Below are 18,680 nucleotides of genomic sequence, written 5' to 3'. Positions count from 1 at the left end.
CAAAGACATTTTACCAGCTAGAAATGGCGACCCTTCCTCAGAGAGTGAATGGGTGGGTCGTCACTTCAAAGGACGGTGGACTTTCGTTGGTGCCTATGGGGTCCTATCAGATATAATGGTCTCTGAACTACACCCATAGCCCTACCCAAAGTAGTCTCTCCCAGCATGACTGAAATCTTCAGTTTTCACATTCACAAATATTTCTACAAAGCCTAATTGATGAGTCATCATGGAATGCCTGAGGCCTTTCTTGGGAAGGCCATTAGGATGACATGCAAAACAAACCTCATAGCAATGGGTGGACTACTGACACCATGTCTGACAGGCTCATAACACTAGCTCTGAAACAGAAGTAGTCTTCAGCAGAGAAAGATTCTCAACAACACTTGCAAACATAAAGTGGCAAAACACACTAAATTCAAGCAAGACACCTGTTTAAATTTCATTAAATTTTAGCAGATATGTGGTTTTCTATAGGAAACATTTATTGTGGTCCAAAGAATTTGTCTTTTATTGTGTCAGGCACTGATTTAATTCTTGAATAGCTCCAGCTCTTGGGCCTCCAGGAAATCATCCCAGAAGCCAAAGAAAAGGCAATCAGCATAAGATCTGGAACCCTAACGACCAGCCAGATATACCCAGGATGTCTAGAGGGTAATCAAGATGAGATTTGGACTCCACATTCAATTCAGTGGTACCTTGCTTCACAAACTTGATTCTTTCCATGATCACAACCAACTTGAGTTACAACCAGCCCTCAGAAACCAATCAAGTTCATAAGTCAGGGGTCCACTATACTTGTGAAACTGAAATGACCCCTGTGCCTGTAACTGCCTGTTTGACTGAAATGAGCTGCACGACCAGAACCACCTGAGGGAACCGCAGCAGTTTCGGTGATTGTAATGACTGCTGCTCCCTGCGGACCTGAAATGCTGTGTGACCGAAATCCCCGTGTGGTGGAACTGCGTGTGGGACGTTACTGAGCTGGGCGGCTGTAACTACTGTGTGACTAAAATGGGCTGTGGGGTTGAGACACCCGGAGCAACAGAAGCCTCCTGGTCTCCTGCCACCGCCTCTCACGCGAAGGTGTCGGGGTGGACTCTTTAGCAGTCTGTGACAGGAGGAGCCACTCTACTACCCTGCCTCTTGTCCCATCTTGGAAAGAAACATTTGCCCAAGAGCTTCAGAATCTTTGGTCTCGGATTTGGGTTCCTGAGTTTCCACGAACCTTTCCTTGTAGCACTAAGGGCAGAGGCATCATTGTGCCGCTGTGTGAATATCCAGAAATGAAGGGCATGGAGATCGTGTCTGCTTAGATTCCCAGAGGTGGCCCCTGCAAGGAGACTGGAGAGCCTGAGCTGGCAGCACGTGAGCGGTTCAGGAAGCGGAGAAACCAGGCAAGCTCACTGGGCAGGATGAGACTAAGGAAGGGCCTTCAGGTAAAAAGGAAAATGTGAGGACACAGTGGGAGGAGGAGGCCAGCCCGAGACTTAAACAGTCTTCTTTGTTTTGACACTGGAGCCGTTTCCCCCAGTTTATCAGGCTTTAGAATGTGGCGGCAGGGATCAGTGGGAGGCTGCTAGTGGAGATCTCAAGGCGGTTTCTCTCCAGGACCCACCAACTGTGCATGGCCTCCCAAAGCTGGCACTGCTGGCTGGCTGACCGGAAGCAGGGCTGTTCAGGTCCCAGCTGGTCTTGCAGGAGGAGGAGCTTCTGAGACTCTCTGTGGTACCCTGTGCCTGGAGCTTACGTTGACTAATGGGGGAGTCAATGATTAGCCAATCTGGGCATTGGCCTCTCTGTATTTTAAATTTTTATTTCATTTCATTTTGAGGCAAGGTCTCGTTACGTAGCCCAGGCTGGCTCAGACTTACAGTATTCATCCTGCCCCTACCTGCTACAGAGCTTCATGTTCTCAAATTGCTAATCATTCCCTCATTACTCAAGAAAGGGTCCCCACCCCACGTCAAGAGCCATGGTGAATTTGCGTTAAGGTAGAGATGAGCCAGCATGAGAAAACACATTTGACAGCCTCCCATCATGCTGACTAAATTCCTGAGGTGAACAACTTACAAGAAGGGAAGGTTCATTTGGGTGGTTTCAGAGGTTCTGGAGGTTCCAGTCCATGGTTGGTTGGCTCCTTTGGGGACCTGTGACCAGACAGCACAGCATGGTGGAGCACACAATGGGGCAAGATGCTTTCTCATGTTGGCTAAGAAGCCAAGAGGGGCCAGCATCCCATTATCCCCGGAAGGGCACCCCCCACTGACCTAAATTGATCCCACGAGCCCCCTTCCCAGCAGCCCCACAGGCTGGTGACCAAACTTTGACCACATAGGGGACATTTAAGATCCAAACCATAATAGAAGATCTTTGTTACATTCAAAAATTGTATAGAATGACCATGCTATTGTTGTTTTTCTTAATAGATTTATTTTTAGAGTAGTCTTAGGTTTTTGGCAAAATTGAGCAGAAGGTGGAGAGAGTTGCTGGAACTCCACATCTCCCTCACATGCACAGCCCCGGCCCCGTCCCCAGCACCCCGCAGAGGGGTCCATCGGTTACTATGACGACCCTGCATCTGCACAGCGCTAGCAGCAGAGTCTGCGGATTCCATGGCAGGTGGGCTTGGAGAAGTGCATAACCAATGACAACCGCCCCATGACAGCAGGTCACCGTGACCAAGAAGCCCCTGCAACCACTCATGCCTTTTTGTCTGTGTGGTCTTGCTTTTTCCAAAGGCAGTTAAATTTCAATAGTAAAATTTTAAGAAATAATAAAACCAAGAAATGGAACGTGGGGTGGGGTGGGAGATAGGAGATATTTTTAGGTGTGGGGACTACTCTTCCGAAAAGAAGGATAAACACGAGTCATTTGTAGGGAAATGGATGCACCTGGAGACCATAATGTTAAGTGAAACAAATCAGACGCACAAGCTTAAATATCGCATGGTTTCTTTTATATGAGAAACCCAAAATATAAATAAAAAACAAAATAAAAGATAGGTAATAGGCAGTAGGGAGACAGATCTTTCTCAATGGGAAGGGGATGAAAACAGGAACTGAGATGTGTTACGTCCATGTACCAACTCCACACAAGGAATGCAGTCATTAGGCACTGCAAACATGCACGAATAAAAACATGAAAATGAATTCTGAAGTACCATTACAGTATTAATTACTATATAATGAACAAGAACATATCAGAACATATCTTTAAAAAGATTATAAGTAGTCCTTTATATATTGCTTTCACTTTGTAACAGGCTTGTGTAATATTCATTGTAGATCACTTCTTAACGTTGTTACATCACATTGCGACATTGTTTAATGCTTCCCTTGTTTGTGTCTTGGGTTAATATATGAATTGGGGGAGTGGCACTATCTGAGCCGGACCATTTGATCAGAGGTATCGTTGTTCCCAGGAGGGAGATGGCAGAGGGAGGCACCCTTCTCCGCACTCCACATCCCGGATGTGTGGCTGGACTTGACTTATCACCGTTGCCATTGACAACCGGATGGAGACAGACTTTCTCTGGTTTTATTTAACCTTTTTCATGGGGATTTCTCTGACCCTGTGTCCAACCAAGTGAAGAAGAAAGTTCTTGGGACATGATGATGTGCTGATCCCTGGCAGCCTCCTCATGAGGAGGAGCTCTGTGCTCAAGCCGTCAGTTCCCTTTTACACCTTTACACCACACCGGGCCTGCAGTGGGAGCTGCAGCTCCACAGGAGGGAGAGAGGCTGCAGCCTGTCCCTGCGAGCAGAGCCAGCGCTGCTCAGGGGCGGACACGAAGCCGGGGTCGCTGACCCCAGGGTCCAAGACTCGGTCTCCCCGTGGCATCTCTAGCTCCTAGTCCATCCCAGTCCCAACTCAGGTGGCTGATAACAGCTCTACGGAAAGACGGAAATTCAGAACTGTTCTCTCAACTCGGCAATAACACACAGAGCCATGGAGTAGGGCTGAGAAGTCCTTCGCAAATTTTTGAAATTTATGTAACTTGCATCTTTAAAATATCCCTATATTTGTTTTTTTATACTAATCGTTCTCTTTAATGAACTCTATAAATAACTTAAAATTCTGGCTTCTCCTTGACCTTCCTATCAGGAAAATTAGAACTAGAAATAACTGCTAAATACTTGGAAAATTTCCATTGGAATTAGTGCCTTCAAAGCAGCTGATAACATTTAAATAACTTCATGATAGTGAAATTTTGCCTCATGATCCTGCATTTTAAAGTCTAGCCCGGGGCCCTGAAAGTAATTCTATAACCACGTAATGGCCCTCTGCCCATTAAAGTCCAAAACTGTTAGAGAACATGCTCCACAGAAGCTGTTCCGTGCTTACTAAATGGCCATTACCCATGATAAAATATGAAAAGTATTCGTACATTTGGTATCTCAATCCTTTTTTGTTTTTATATTATAATTGGAACCATTTTCTAGTGTGCTATTATTTAGTAAAAGCTTGAGGATTATTTTTATTCACTAATCATTTCTCATCTTGTTCTTGCAAAATTTCGCAACATTATCATCTCCTTGGAAAATAGAAGAGGTAGCAAAACTGGTGAAGCAACTGTCTTGGAACACAGTCACCCGCTAGTGGCTCTGCAGCTGCTGCTGGCCCTCAGCCCGAGGCGGGGGCTTTATTCTGGCCTCCAAGGCACTGTGTACGGGGGCGTCCCTTTCCCCCTGGAGCCCCAGGAGCAATCCCAAGCACGAAAGCTTCTTGACCTCGGAAGTGTTGGGTCTTCCGAGTCTACAAATGCCCCGAGAGAGCTAGTGCAGCATACAGGGCGTTTAGTTTTATACTGCTTGGCGAAGTTATCATAGAGCAAAAGAATGTATTCCGTGTAAGAAAATGCTCTTCCAAGGAAACCAAAGCTCTTGAGCGAAACCCGCCCATGGAAGGGTCCGTGACTCAGTAGCCACTCTTTCCCTGCCGAGTTTTCAGCTCACTCAAGACTCCTGCCTCCACTTTGACCTGGGGCTCATATGCATCTAAATGTTTCCCTTCCATCTTAATTGGGCTGGAACTTCATAAGTGAAATTTAATAAGAAGTAAAAAATGGAAGGAAGGAAAAACAAAAAGATAAAAAGCAGTGTGCAATCTCCTAATTTGAAGCAAAGCACTGATTCTCTTCAGAAAGGAAGAATTAGGGTCCACAGCACTCCCCAGTTTCATTATTATTTTGCTTAAAACATTAGCATCCGTGTGCCTTTGCCCACTTCCCCTCTCTCAGCACTTTGAGTGCTACCGTGTCTCCCAGGCACCATGGAACTGGTCTGCCTGACTTCCAGACCACATCTTGATTTTCCAAACCCAACCTTCTCTTGCGTATGAAATGGGAAGACTCAACTTCTCGCTGATGGTAAATTTCTCCTCTGGAAAAACTTTACACATTGTCTTTCCTCTGGTTCTCGGGGGTGACTCACGGGGAGCCTCGCCCACCACACACACAAATTTGCAAAGTCTACTCAGTCCAGGTGTGCAATTTAATAACACCTTAGCCACATCATAAAATAATATGCATACAATAAAATTGGAATGCAGACAGCCTCGGAAGATACCTCCTCTCACACCTGCCCTTGCCTTGTAACAAATCGCACAGCAAAGCACCAGCTAGGAGCGGGGCAGATGCAGGCTGGGTGTAGAGAATAACAAGTTTAACACTCAGACATCAGGCCTGATCATAACTGCTGTCGGCCCTCAGGTTCAATGACAATGTGAAACGTCCGGACTGGAATAAGAAGCCTTTGCAAGCCACAGCAGTTTCTTACTCTCCGTGAGTCTTCTGTCTCCCCACGGGCCACAGGGCCTGGGGAGGTGGACAGGTGGGATTGGTGTCATCCTAGGAACCCATGTTCCAGTCTGACTCCATCCTCCCGAAAGCCACCCAAGATTCTTACAGAAGTGGATCCCTTCTCAAACACCCCACAGGCCACAATATTCAGATCTAATCTTCAGGCAGAACCGTATCTGGACAGGCTGATGGGGTTGGAAGCACCCTGATTGGGCAGTCCCCCGGGGCCACACCCCTGGGAGCCCCACACTGAGTCCTCCTCTTGGCCTTTCTCTTGCCTGTTGATCTACTCCTCCCTCTCCTCCCTTGGCATCCGCCACAGCCCATGTCATTCTGGTTGTTCTGTCTGTTTTCCTTTTCTTCCCGGCCCTCTGGCCACTGTGTCTCTGTCTCCTTTGCAAGCCTGTTCCCCTTCACGTGTTCACTAAATGTTGCTCCCCAGATGCAGCTGGGTGCTCTGGGACCAGCCCGCCCAGCGCCCTGATGCTCAGGCCTGCTGTGCCCAGGCCTGCTCTCGCTGCTCTGTACCTGGTGAATCCCGCTCCCCCTTGAGTACCACTGTATGCCCTGTCCCCTCACAAGTGTCCCCTGCCCGCTGCGGAGGTGCCAGTGTGACCGCTTCCTGCTCAGGGCCCTCACGGGCGGGACAGCATGCAGCACTCCCACTGCACAGTGAAAACTGGGTCTGGCCTGGGAGTCTGCGATGGGCAGGAGGTCACAGGTTTATCCACCCAAGATGTGAGTGACAGAATGGAGGTCTTTGGCTTTGCTTTATTACGTTTTGGTTTCAGTGCTAGGGATCAAACCCCAGGCCTGGCCCTTGCTTACGCAGCGCGTCCAACACAGCGCCAGTCTCCTGCCTTTTCCACAGTACTGCAGGTCATTTTTATTTCTGGGCAATTTAAAGGGGTGAAAAATGACACTGGAGGTGGTAAATTTTTCTCACTCGTGCACAGCAATGTAATAAATGTTTCCCAGTAGAAATATGTCTTTTCCTATACCTTGCAGAAATCTGGGCCAAACAGAAGCTCAATTGCAACGTTTAGGAAGGTCTCTGCTTTAAAGTCAGTTTTTGCCTCTAATACCCTGTGATACATAGCCGCCCCAACCTCACACTTACCTGGAAAGGTGAGGGCTTGTTCCCCAGTGATCCAGGGCAACAGGACGTGCTGTCAAGCCAGTGACGTAGCTGCACGGGTGGTGCTAACCCGTGGTGCAAATCCGCCCAGGACCTTCTGGCTAAGAGCGCTGCTATGGAGACCAGAGCCTGGATCGTGTGGGCCATGCACCGACCGCTTTGCTTCACGGAATTCTTTTTCCATCAGTTTTTCAACAACAGTAAGAGATCGACATCACCCAAGGTAGGCACCACCACAGTAGACATGAGTGTGTGGCACACACAGAAAGGACAGGAGTAAGAGAACGAGATAGGCAGACGTCCCTGTGAGTCACCCACACTCCCAGGCCCCACTGCGGCCCGAGGAGAGGGCGAAGTGGCTGCTACGTGCTCCGTCGTGGGACTTCCTGCTCACTGATCTCCGTAGAAGCTAAGGAGCATTCTAACTTTAAACTCACAATTCTTTCCTTTCATTTCGAGAGTGTGCCCGAGACAGAATGCTTTCGAGACAAAGCACCACTGAAATAGTGACTGCGATTTGTAATTGGTTTTACTGAATTCAACCAAAAGTCCAGGCTGGTGACAGAGCTTAAAAAATAAAGAGCAAAGGAGGGTGGGGTGACTGCATTTCAGGGGTCTTGTTCGGCTTGGGCAAGCCCTGGGTTCTGTCTCCAGCACTGAAAAAAAATTGATGTAAAAATGCTGCTGTCTGGGGTCAAGGAACATGAAAGTCTGCTGTGGGATAGAAAAAGGGTGCTCAAGAGCCCCAGCCTTATATGGTGCTGCAGGGGCCGGGAGGACGCTGGATTGGGGGTTGCAGCAGGATCACAAGTTTCACTCTTAAATGGATGCAATTTGCATCCGTCCAAATCCGTTTATTCTAACAAATTCTGACTGACATTTTCAGGCACTATGCTCAGTGGTATCACAGCCACAGAGGACTTAGCTTGGACTGGGTGTAACAGAGCTGCATGGCGGGCAAGGCTAAAGATGCCACAGGCCTAGATGAGACTGCCAGAAAGGGCCTGGATTCGACACCCACACCTGGCCCCACTGCAAGGCCCAAGGCCCCTCCTGCCTGCACAGTTCTCTGCAGCATCTTGCCAGGAAGCTCAGAGTTGCTCTGGGAAGAGCGGAAGATGGAATGGCCCCAGGCCCAGAGGGGTCAGAAGTGGGTGCTGGAGCAGCCAGTTCCAGCGGGGCAGCCCTGCAAGGGAGAGAACTGCAGCAGGAGTCAGCCTGCCCCATGCCAGCACCGAGTCCACCCTCAGCACACCCCGGCCCACTTGTGAGACTCAGCAGCCTGCTCCATGTCCGCATACCTTGGCCACTGCATGTGGGACAGCACACTCAGCCCCTTCTCCTGAGCTAGCCAAGTCCTGGCATCCCCAGCAGGCAGCAGCCAACCATTCCCAGCACTTGAAAAGTTTTCATGAATGATCATTGCAGAGCAGATTTCTGAGGTGGGAAGAAGTTACATTCTTTTCCTCCAGGAACCTCTCTCTGCTCACCGTTCATCCAGAAGCTGCGTCCAAGGGGCTCTTCCTGGCAGTGTGGGTCCAGGCTTCGCAGGACCCACACCCAGGGCTCACCAGCTCAGCTGCACCTTCCTGAGTCTCCTCTCCCACCTGCGCTGCAGTGGCCGTGTGAGTATTCCCAGCACACACCGAGTATCCCATACATGTTTTCGAATGAAACATTCATTCATTGTCGAAAAATTACAAGTCTGAATGAGAGCAGAGGCATCATGGGAGATCCAGAGATAACAAAAGGAGCTGGGGCCATTCAAGATCTTCCAGGCTGCCCAGTTCTGACCAGGAGGCCTGGACACAACAGGACTGGCTCTGTTTCCCCGTGAATAACTCGCTTTGCGTATTTGCTCAGCAAGGCTGGGATAGTAGGGATGCGGTGAGGTCAGAATATGCCAGGAGGTAGGTTGGGGAGCTGGCAGTTTCCCCCTGGCACACTGAAATCATTCTGGGATTTCCTGGGACAGGCCTCCATCAGAGCTCTTCCAGGCAGAACAGGGTGATGACGCAGCCTCACACGGAGAGGTCACAGTCCTTCTGGGCCTGGGGAGAAGCTGATGTAGGTAACAGCAGCAACCTGGCTCTCAAAGCACTGCTGTCCTCTGCTGGCCTGACCAACAATGTGCTCTCAGCTCGGAACTACTCAGGCAGCCGCTCGGGCTCCTAGCCTGCCGTCTGCCATCCTCCAGCGCGGCGGCAGAGACTGAGCTGATTTTCCCAAAGGCCTGCTGAGGAGGGGCAGTTCTCTGCTCACTGCACAGGCTGGGCTGCTGCTGCCCAGCACGGCTGTGTGGCGAGGGGGTGGACTCGGCTTCATGTTGGGGTGAATCTCCCCAGCTCCTTGGTGCTTGGAGAGCAGCACACACTGAGGATTAATAACGCCACATGACTGGGCACCGGGCCGGGCCACACAGTGTGTGCTGGCCTGGGATCCCGTGGATTAGGAGCAAGTAGCTGGATGTGTCTCGATCCAAACCTCCCCTCCCACCTTCAGGACTGCGGGCCAGCTAAAATGCTGAGCCGCAGCACCATGAGCCCTCACTTTGGCTCGTGAGTCCCTTCTTTCGAGCTGCATCAAAACTTGCTTTGTCATTTTGTCATTCATTCATTCATCCAGCACCTACCATGTGCTGGTGACTCTCTGGGGACCCTGTCTTCCTAGAAAAATACCAGACTTAAACCTCTGTCTCTGTCTCTCTGACTCTCGCTCTCTCTCTCTCTCTCTCTCTCCCTGTCCCTCAATTTCTACCTACTTGGCTTGGCTGTGTTCTTTTGTGGCATCACATTGTAGCTCACTGAGCCACCACCTGAGTCCGAGGCTGCACGGCCCCTGGGGATTGCACATTTGTGCCTGGAGCAGACCAGAATCCTAGTGGATGCCAGGGATGAATGAATCCTACATCAAAGGCTTCTTAAGTCCCCGAGATTCTCTACCTCAGGTCTGGGCAGTCAAAGGTCCTCCCAGCAGCTACTCCACTCCCAAAGGCAGGCCAAGGGCTCCTGGGACCAGAAATGTTTTGGATTTCGGAATATTTGCATTTACTTTATATATATTTGCAGGCATAGGACCAAGCCTAAACACGCAGTTCGTTTATGTTTCATGTACACCTTAAACACGTGGCCTGGAGGCAGTGTTAGGCAGTGTTTTCACTACATCTGTGCTTTGACTGCAACCTGTCACCTGAGGCCATGGATTTCCCTCATGTGGCATCACACCAGCATTTCCAATTTTGGCCATTCAGTGAAAGGATGTCCGGCTAGATGCCAGATGCAGACTATCTGGACTGTTTCGAGACTCCTGATTCAGGAAGCACAGGCTGGCCAGGCCAGGTCTGCTGGGGCGGGGCATGCAGCAAGGGGCCTCCCCACCCAGGCTTGGGTCCCAAGGACAACTGGCATAATGCGAGAAGAACAAGCCCACAGAAACACACCACCTCCCTGCCCCGCTTGGCCTGCAGGACCAGAGTGGGGCCTTTTCCAGGGCTCTGCATGTGGAGCTGCCCATCTTCTCCCTCGAGGCCACTCTGGGCAGTCACCTTAATAGCCACATCCTGAGGGGGACAATGTCCCAGGGAGCTCTCTGGCCGGGCCCTGAACCTGTCCATGGAGAGAAGCATGTGAAATGCAAGGGGAGCCCAGGTGGGACTGGAGGACAGGACCTACGGGGGAGCCCTTCTCACGCAAGAGCAAACAGTGCCTCCCACAGCAAAGTTGGGCCGGACTAGAGTCAACCTCAGTCCTCCGCTGAGCCGTGTGACCCACGTTTGCTGGTCGGCTCCACTGCCCCAGTCCCCTGGGCTGTACAACGGCGCAGTGGGTGACAGGAGCCCGGTGGGATGGCCACCCGAGGGAGCCCGCATGAAGGGGTGGGACGGCTTCCGGAGGTCGGGACTCCACGAGCGGGGACAGCTGTCCACAGGCCTCTGCCCTGACAGGAAGGAAGGGGAAGGGGAGCATCACCTCCCTTTCCAAAGCCTTGGCATCTGAGGGTGCATGAAACCATCGCTGGTGCAACTCGAGCTCGGTCGGTGAGGGAAGGCGTCAAAGGGGCCGGCTTCGCCCATGTGCTCAGGCGGCACAGAAGGAGCGAACAGGCCTCTGTGAACGTGTTAAAAATTGTCTTTGCAAGAGGGAAGACGTCACTCTTATTCTGTGGCAGAAAGCAGAATGAGTGCACGCGACTTAGCGACTTTACGGGTCCATTCGGGGTGCCCTGCGACAGGAGAGATCGGCAGCTGGGAGGGGCGCAGAGTTTGTTCCCACGACTGCTCAGCCCCCTCCACTGCCCATCGGCTGGCAGCCAGGAACATTTCCAGGGCGCGCTCTGCAAATCCCACGTGTGTCCCTCTCTTTATAATTTGACAAGAGGAGGGGAGGAAGGGCAGCGTGGTTGTCCCCGCACCCCCTGGTCCAAACTGCCGTAGCAATGCCCCAGGCTGGAGGCCAGAACCCCAAGATTGGCGCGACCTGTCCTGTGGGAGCTGCTCCTCATGGACGGCGCCTCTGCTGTCCCTCATGGCTCAGAGAGGAAGCAGCATCCCCAAGGGCACCACCTTCCCCGCCTGGGCTGACCAGAGCCCCTCAGAGACCCCATCTCTAGCATCAGTGAATTAGGGGATTGGATTTCAGCCTCCAGGTGGAGCATCTGTCATCTGAGAATCTAAAATCCAAATGCTCCAGAATCTGAAGATTTCTGAGTGACAACATGAAGCCACAAGTGGAAATTACACCCCATGAAACACTGTTTCCTGCATAAATTGCTTGAAATATTGCATAAATTACCTTCCGGCTATGCATAGGAGCCATGTTTGAAACATAAATGAATTTCACGGATAGACTTTGGTCTCATCCCCAATAGACCTCAGTACGCACAAGCAAATGTTCCCAAATCCAAACAGATCAGAAATCAAAACACTTCTGGTCCCCAGACTTTCAGGGAAGGGGCGCCAAGCCCGAATGAATTTGGGAACATGAACAGGCAGTGAGTAGCTTCCGCCGGAGAGGGCAGTGTCCGTCTCTGGTCTCTCTGCAGAGAGACAGCAGCAATCGAGAGACAGAAGAGGAGGCCGGGCACCAACAGTGGGAGGCCACCCACCAGACCCTGTGGGAAGGCAGGGCTTTACACAAAGGACGGGGCTGAGCCACCTCCACTGGCCCTGCTCCACCAGGGAGGGGTCTCCCCTGGGGAGGGACAGCACCCGAAGCCCTCAGGTTCTCACGGACCCCGGCCGGCTGACAGGAGCGCTCATGGTGCCCTCAGCTGGAGCTCCCACAGCCATTTGGTGACAAAGGGTCAGGCCACTCGCTGCAAGTGAGATCAGGGACAGGTCACCTCTACATCCGACCATGTCACTCGGGCTCACTCCTGTGCCATTAGCTTGTCTGCTGACTCTCGCTGGTTAGAGACTTTTTTGTCTCATCTTAGTATTCATTCTTCAACCACCTGGAGAAGGAATGGAGCAGACACCTTCCAGCTCGACAGTGTCCTGAGAGACTGAGGGATCATCCAAGTCCATGGAGGCAGCGAGGATCCGCAGAGGGAAGTGGTCAGCGTCATGGCCCGCTTGTCCCACACGCACCCTGTGACACAGATTTTTATGGCAGAAAGAATAATGCAAATAGCTGTTGATGCACACTTGTAACCTCAGCACTCTGGGAGGCCGGGGCAGGAGGATCCTGGGTAACTTAAAGACTTAGCAAGACTCTGTCTCAAAATAAAAAAGGAATGCAGATGTAGTTCAGTGCAAAGGCCCTGAGTTCAATCCCCAGTGCCATAAACAAAGTATTATGCAAAGGACAAGATTTGTACTGTTGGCTAAGCGCTTCAAAGGAAGCAGGGCACCCAAGAGACACTGCCCACTTTCCCAGATCCCACTAGATGCGTTTCTGTTTTTTAATTCGTTTCTGCTCTCTTTACGAGCTATTTAAGGCATAGGGGAAACGTAACTTGATGCCCTGTTTTGCAAAAGTGCACAGGATGCATACTGAGCAGGGGAAGCTGGAGAAATGTAAAAATAGAGTCAAAGAGAAAACGAGGGTGCTAAAAAGCAGTCGTGGTGGCAGCTGCTGTCGCCTCTCCCTGGACTGTCCAGAGCCCCGAGTGACCAGCCCGGGCCTCGGCCCTCGGACAGGCAGAGCCAGGTGCTCCTCCTGGAGGTCCGGGTGAGGCCGCCGAAGCCCAGTCAGGGCGCAGTCCTCGGGGTGCGGTTCAGCGGTGCCGTGCGTGGTGGCCCACAGGAAGCTGTGCTGCGGGCAGATCTGAGGAGCTGTGGGTTATTTTGTCTACACCAGGGAAAGCCACAATGGGCGGAGGTCACTGCGGGCAGGTCTGCCCTGGGAGGAATTCCTGTGCAGCCGCGGGGGTCCGTGTCAGATCTCTGTTTACCCCGCTCTGGAATTCTCCCGGCCAGCTCCGTGAAATAATGCAGAGGATTAAAGAATTCACTTTTCCTTCCTGAAGCAGAAAAACCTATTTTAGTCACAGAAGAGAACAAGAATTCGATTTTTCAGAAATATCAGAGAGAGGGGGTTTGGGCAGGTTCAAAATTGAAAGAAATAAGTAGCATTTCTCAAATCAAAAGTCACACAAAAAAGGTAAGCACAGGACTAAAATGCTAATATAATTTATTCTAGGTGAAGAATTATTCTGATTTAACAAAACTATACAAAATTAATGGATCTTAAAATAGAGTATAGTAAAATATACACAAAATGGGAAACACTAGAAATGCTGTTGTTGTGCCAATATATTAGTTATAGTAATACATAATTATGTATTATAATAATGTATTTCTTGAATGAGTGAACTTTTTAGCATTTGATTCTAGTTAAATAGGAGTTGATTTTATCAATAATATGTAACTCATCAAATAGAGTCAAGTTAGTGTAATTCCAGTATAGTTCAGATCTGTTCAAATATAAGCCAAATTAAATATAGTCAAATTAATGGTCTGATAAAAGAATTGAAAATTAAATAAAATCTCAAAGGCTTAATTATTTCTCCACCATTTGAGGGGAGGAGAATTAATTGCTACCATCACAGCACTTTTTCTTTTTTTTTTGGTACGGGGGATCGAACTCAGGATCTGCCCTTGCGAGGCAGGCGGCAGAGCCACTGAGCTAAATCCCCCGGCCCCCAGCACTGATTTATTAACCGCAGCCTAGGTAACTTTAGAGTTTCAGAATCAAGGCTGCATTTCTGCTTTCTTATTCAGAAGCAACCAATTTCCATGGCAATGACTGATAATTGCTTATTGTCCACTTCACTTTTTTCTTTTTCATAGGGAGACCTCTGTTTTATTACAGGCAATTTTGTGATTAGCTACATTTCTCAGACTTCAGTGCAGCTCCTGGTGAACCCTTGGGATGGTTCTGGCCAAGGAGAGAGATGTGAACGAAAATCCTTGGGTGAACCTTCTGGGAAAGTTCTCTCGAAGTGAAGAGATCTGGCTGGAGTGTTGGCCCTCTCGCTTTTGATCTTATCCTTTGTTTGAACCAGGTAAATGGATGTGATGGCTTGAGCACCTGCAACCCTTTTGTAGGCAAGACACAAGGCTTTCACCCAGGTAGGATGGAGCTTTAGGGTGAAGTCGAGTCCCTGATGACATCAATTGTTTGCCTTCTTGTCACATGAGAGGAGCGTGGGCTCCTCCTTCATATGCCCCCATTGCGGGAGTTCCTGTTAAACGCAGCCAACACAGTCACTGAGTGTTACAGTCAAGTATGATAGGAATACACTGCTAGGGTGATAAGAACATTGAGTTTGATTGTGCATTTCTTGTCCCTGACTATTAAATATGGATCCTTATGCGGCATTGTTTCGGTTTCCATGTGTTTTGTACAGGTGGAATCATGTTGTATGCATGTTTATGCAACTTCCTTCTTGCTCAACATCATGTTTCCAGTCATTGCACGGAGCCGTACTTCCCTCCTGTCCACTGCCACTGGGGCTTCAGAGGAACAAACGGAGCAAATACACACAAGCATGTGCTTTCTGTGCACATTTGGGCTGTTCCTAGCCCAAGATGTTTGCAAAGCATGCTGCTATGGCCACTTTTTAAAATTTCTCCCAAACACACATTTTAAGATTCTATCTGGCTAAATATTTAGAAGTAGAATTGCTATGTTGCTGAGTTGTTCTTAGATGCTGACAAATTATTTTTAAAAGGAATTTGTAACAATTTACACTTCCAACACACAAGACTTTTCGTGGTTCCGTGTGCTCAACAATGTTTATTCCCTTTGCCACATGCAAGGGCTGGGGGGGACAGAAGAGCCCTGAGCCACACTTGTGAGTTCAGGGTGCGCCTACCAGGCCCCCGCTGGCTGAGCCTCTCCATCCAGGGCCAGGCTCACAGTGGGGTTGGGAGCTGTCCTGGGAGAGAGGCGGGGGAAGAGCAGGATGGAGCAGCGATGGCCAGTCCAGGGCCTCAAGTCCCAGATTCAAGTTCCCGGCTCTTTTACTTTCATGTTTCTAATTTCCTTGACCTGCACAATAAGGGTGTCCGATTGGGTGACTTCTAAAGACCCAACAAGCTCTGGAATTTTAAAATACTGTGATTCTATTTTACAAAGAAGAGATGCTTGCATTTGACAAGCTGTGAGGCTTAGGAAAGTTCTACAGTCTTCTTACCCCAGAATCCTTTAATTAGACCCTGAATTCTTCCTTCAAATCGCTGGTTTAAAGCAATAATAACTCCTGCTTTATCTTGGCCCAAATTAAAGCCCGTGCCCAGCAGTGATGTGGTCCTCAGCCGCTGCTCACTCTGGACACAGCTTTCTCAAGCACGCACTCTTCGAGGCTCACAGTCCCAACCCGCAGATGTCAGCAGGAACTGCTGGTGGGCTCCGGACCCCACGGCGGGGCGGGGATGATCCGGGTCCTGCTGCTTCCTGAGCAGGAGCAATGAGGGCTCATCTTGCGCCCAGCCCCTTGAGTTATATGGCTCGTTCTGGGTGTTCTGCACGCTAACTCATCTTTACGGAAATTTCTGCAGAAAGCATGATTACAGCAAAACCAAGAGAAAGAGCCATATGGTTTCTAAGACAATATGAGCAATATTACTTTTATTTGCTCTCTCTCTTTTTTTTTTTTTTTGCAGTGCTGGGGTGGAAACCAGGGCCTCATGAATGTTACTCAAATGCTCTTATACCACTGAGCTACACCCCACATGGGTCTTCTTTCTCCTTGTCTTTTCTCTAACTTTAACCCACATGCAGGAATGCTTCTTTGGAAAGTTTGGGAAACTAAATGTTACCCTTCCCTTCCCTCCACTTCAGAAGAAAGAAGAGTTCCTTTTCTTGTGTATCTTCTAAGACTCTTTAAAATAGCAACGCCTACTTCCCTCTACCCAGGTGTATGAGCTCCTGAGAAGGAATGGGAAGGGGGAAGGGCGGGAGGGGAGGAAGAGGGAGGGAGAGAGAGAGGGGGAGGCTGAGAAGGAAGCCGGGCAGATGAGCCAGGAGCCTGCAGGCCACACCACACGCGTGCTCACAGAGCCTGAGCGCGCCACACACCAAGAGCTTCTATCCCAGCACGCTGCTCATCGATATCTGACAGACAGTTTATGCGAAGAGGGATTTCATTACTTTTTTTATAGAGCATTAGAGATTTTTTTAAATGTTGCCTCACTGCTATATATACTGGGCAAGAAATCCCCGGTGTTTCAGAACTTGTTTCAGCTTCCATTTAACATTACTATGTTAAATACAACGTCTTAAAAGCTTCACGTCAGTGTGTTTTGATTTAAAATTAAAAGAACACCACAATTCTTTTGATTTTGTTAATATTCCAAAAATAAATACTTGACTCATAAAGGTTAGGGAAAATTCATTCCTGTTTACAATCCCTGCACATGTCCTGCGCGGGTTCCAATTCTGTCAGCCAAACAGCTGTCCCTTCCAGCCAGGCTCGCTGGCCAGCTGTGTGCCCACGGTTGTTTGAAGGTCTGTTAAAAGCATTTAAGGACTTTCATGGGGACAGGTGTTCCAGAATAAAGCAACCGGCCTTCGAAAGAATGCAGTGAGACAGATCGTGCACTGAGCTCCATAAAACTGTTTAAATTGAGGGCAGGTAATGAAACACACGGGAAGCTCGAACAATAGGTTACTTCTCTGCCAAGTTGCCTTTTGCCTTTTGCGCGGAGGTACCTGATACTCGGCCCCACCACCAGGGACTTTCTCACTTGGTCAGATTTCTCTGGCAGGAGCCTGTGGGGCCACTCTCCCTTCCCACAGAACGTGTGCCCCATTTTATTTCCCAGGTACAAGTGCGTCAGGAGGCTTTGTCACCTGCCCAGATGCCATGGGAGCAAGGAGAGAAGCCGGGCTTCCCTGTCAGAGCCACGCACGCTGCACAGGACGTCAGTGATGACAGCATCCAGTGGCTTTGTGCGGTGGAGACACGCAGCCCCACTTGCTTGATTATTTTGTCTGGTCAGCGCTGTTTGGAATTCCTCGCCACTGGCCATAAATCACCCACCCCTAAAGAGTCTGGAAAGAATTCGACAGTAAACATGTAGAAATGTTTCTAGCAAATTTTAAATTTTGAAATAGCTAAATCTCCAGAAAATTTTCCAAAAGGCTCCAAAGAACTTCCTCCAGTACACTTCTCACCGATTCTCTAGTTGCTAGCCGTTTTCACACTGCCTGAGCATGTGTGTGTGTGTGTGTGTGTGTGTGTGTGACTTTGTGGGGCTCATGCTTTTATTTGAACCATCCAATAATAAGTTGCAGTCCTGATGCAGCATTGCTTCTTAAATTGCTTCTTCGTGTACTTCCTATAAACATGTTTGTTTTTCTAAATAACTGAAGTACACTATAAGAATCAGGACATTTGTGCTGCTCAATCCCCAGGGCCACTCCGGTTTCTCCAGTGGCACCAGTGATGTCCTCTTTGGGGTTCAATTCAGGGTGGCACACTGTGTGTAGTTCTGGAATCCAGCCTCCCCATCTGAAGCAGTTCATCAACCTGTCCTTGTCTTTCATGATCTCTGCACTGTTGAAAAGTGCAGTGCTTTACTGGGTAGAAACATCCCAGGTCTGGACTTGTCCGACATGTCCTGGTCATGTGTGCCTCGGGGACAGGAATCCCGGAAATGGAGCTGTGTTCTCAGGGCACCATCTGTGGCAGCCAACACCAACTGTCTTTGTCCTAGTGATGTTAATTTTCCTGCACTCTCCATGAGTTCCAGCACTATCAAGCTAGCTGATGAGCACCTTAGGCTCACGGCTGATGAGTAATTAATCAGCATGTGGTGGAGAGAAACTCTGAGATTCACCATGAGCAGAGCGCTTCCCCTTCCCTTCCAGTCTACCCACTGACTGACGTCACTGCAAACTTGTGAGCCCCTGCCTGCTCCAGGGTAAAAACTGCACCCAGCCTGCTCTAACACTGCACCTCCCATTTGGCCGGTGAGTGTCCCAGCTCTTGGCTGGGTGTAACAGACCAACATCGTCTTCAGAGCACAGTCATACTTTCTGGAATAAAACAAGTGCTCCAGTCTGATGCTGTTTCCTCTGCCCAGTCTGAGGCTCATCCAGGTCTCCAGGAGCCCTGGTCCCTGTAAGTGGGATGTGACCTGCAGAACCAGAGCTGTGGGCGGTGGGAGCGCTCAGGGTCACCAGGCCTCACTCTTCCAGGCCCTTCCAGCTGAGGCCACGCGTGCAGCACGCACACCTGAAATCCCAGCTGCACAGGGGGCTGAAGTAGGAAGACTCAAGTTGAACACCA

Source organism: Heterocephalus glaber, unplaced genomic scaffold, assembly GCF_053883595.1.
Source record: "Heterocephalus glaber isolate CG9 unplaced genomic scaffold, H.glaber_assembly_v1.0 deba00001472, whole genome shotgun sequence".
Lineage (NCBI taxonomy): Eukaryota > Metazoa > Chordata > Mammalia > Rodentia > Bathyergidae > Heterocephalus > Heterocephalus glaber.
This window is presented reverse-complemented; position numbering follows the sequence as displayed.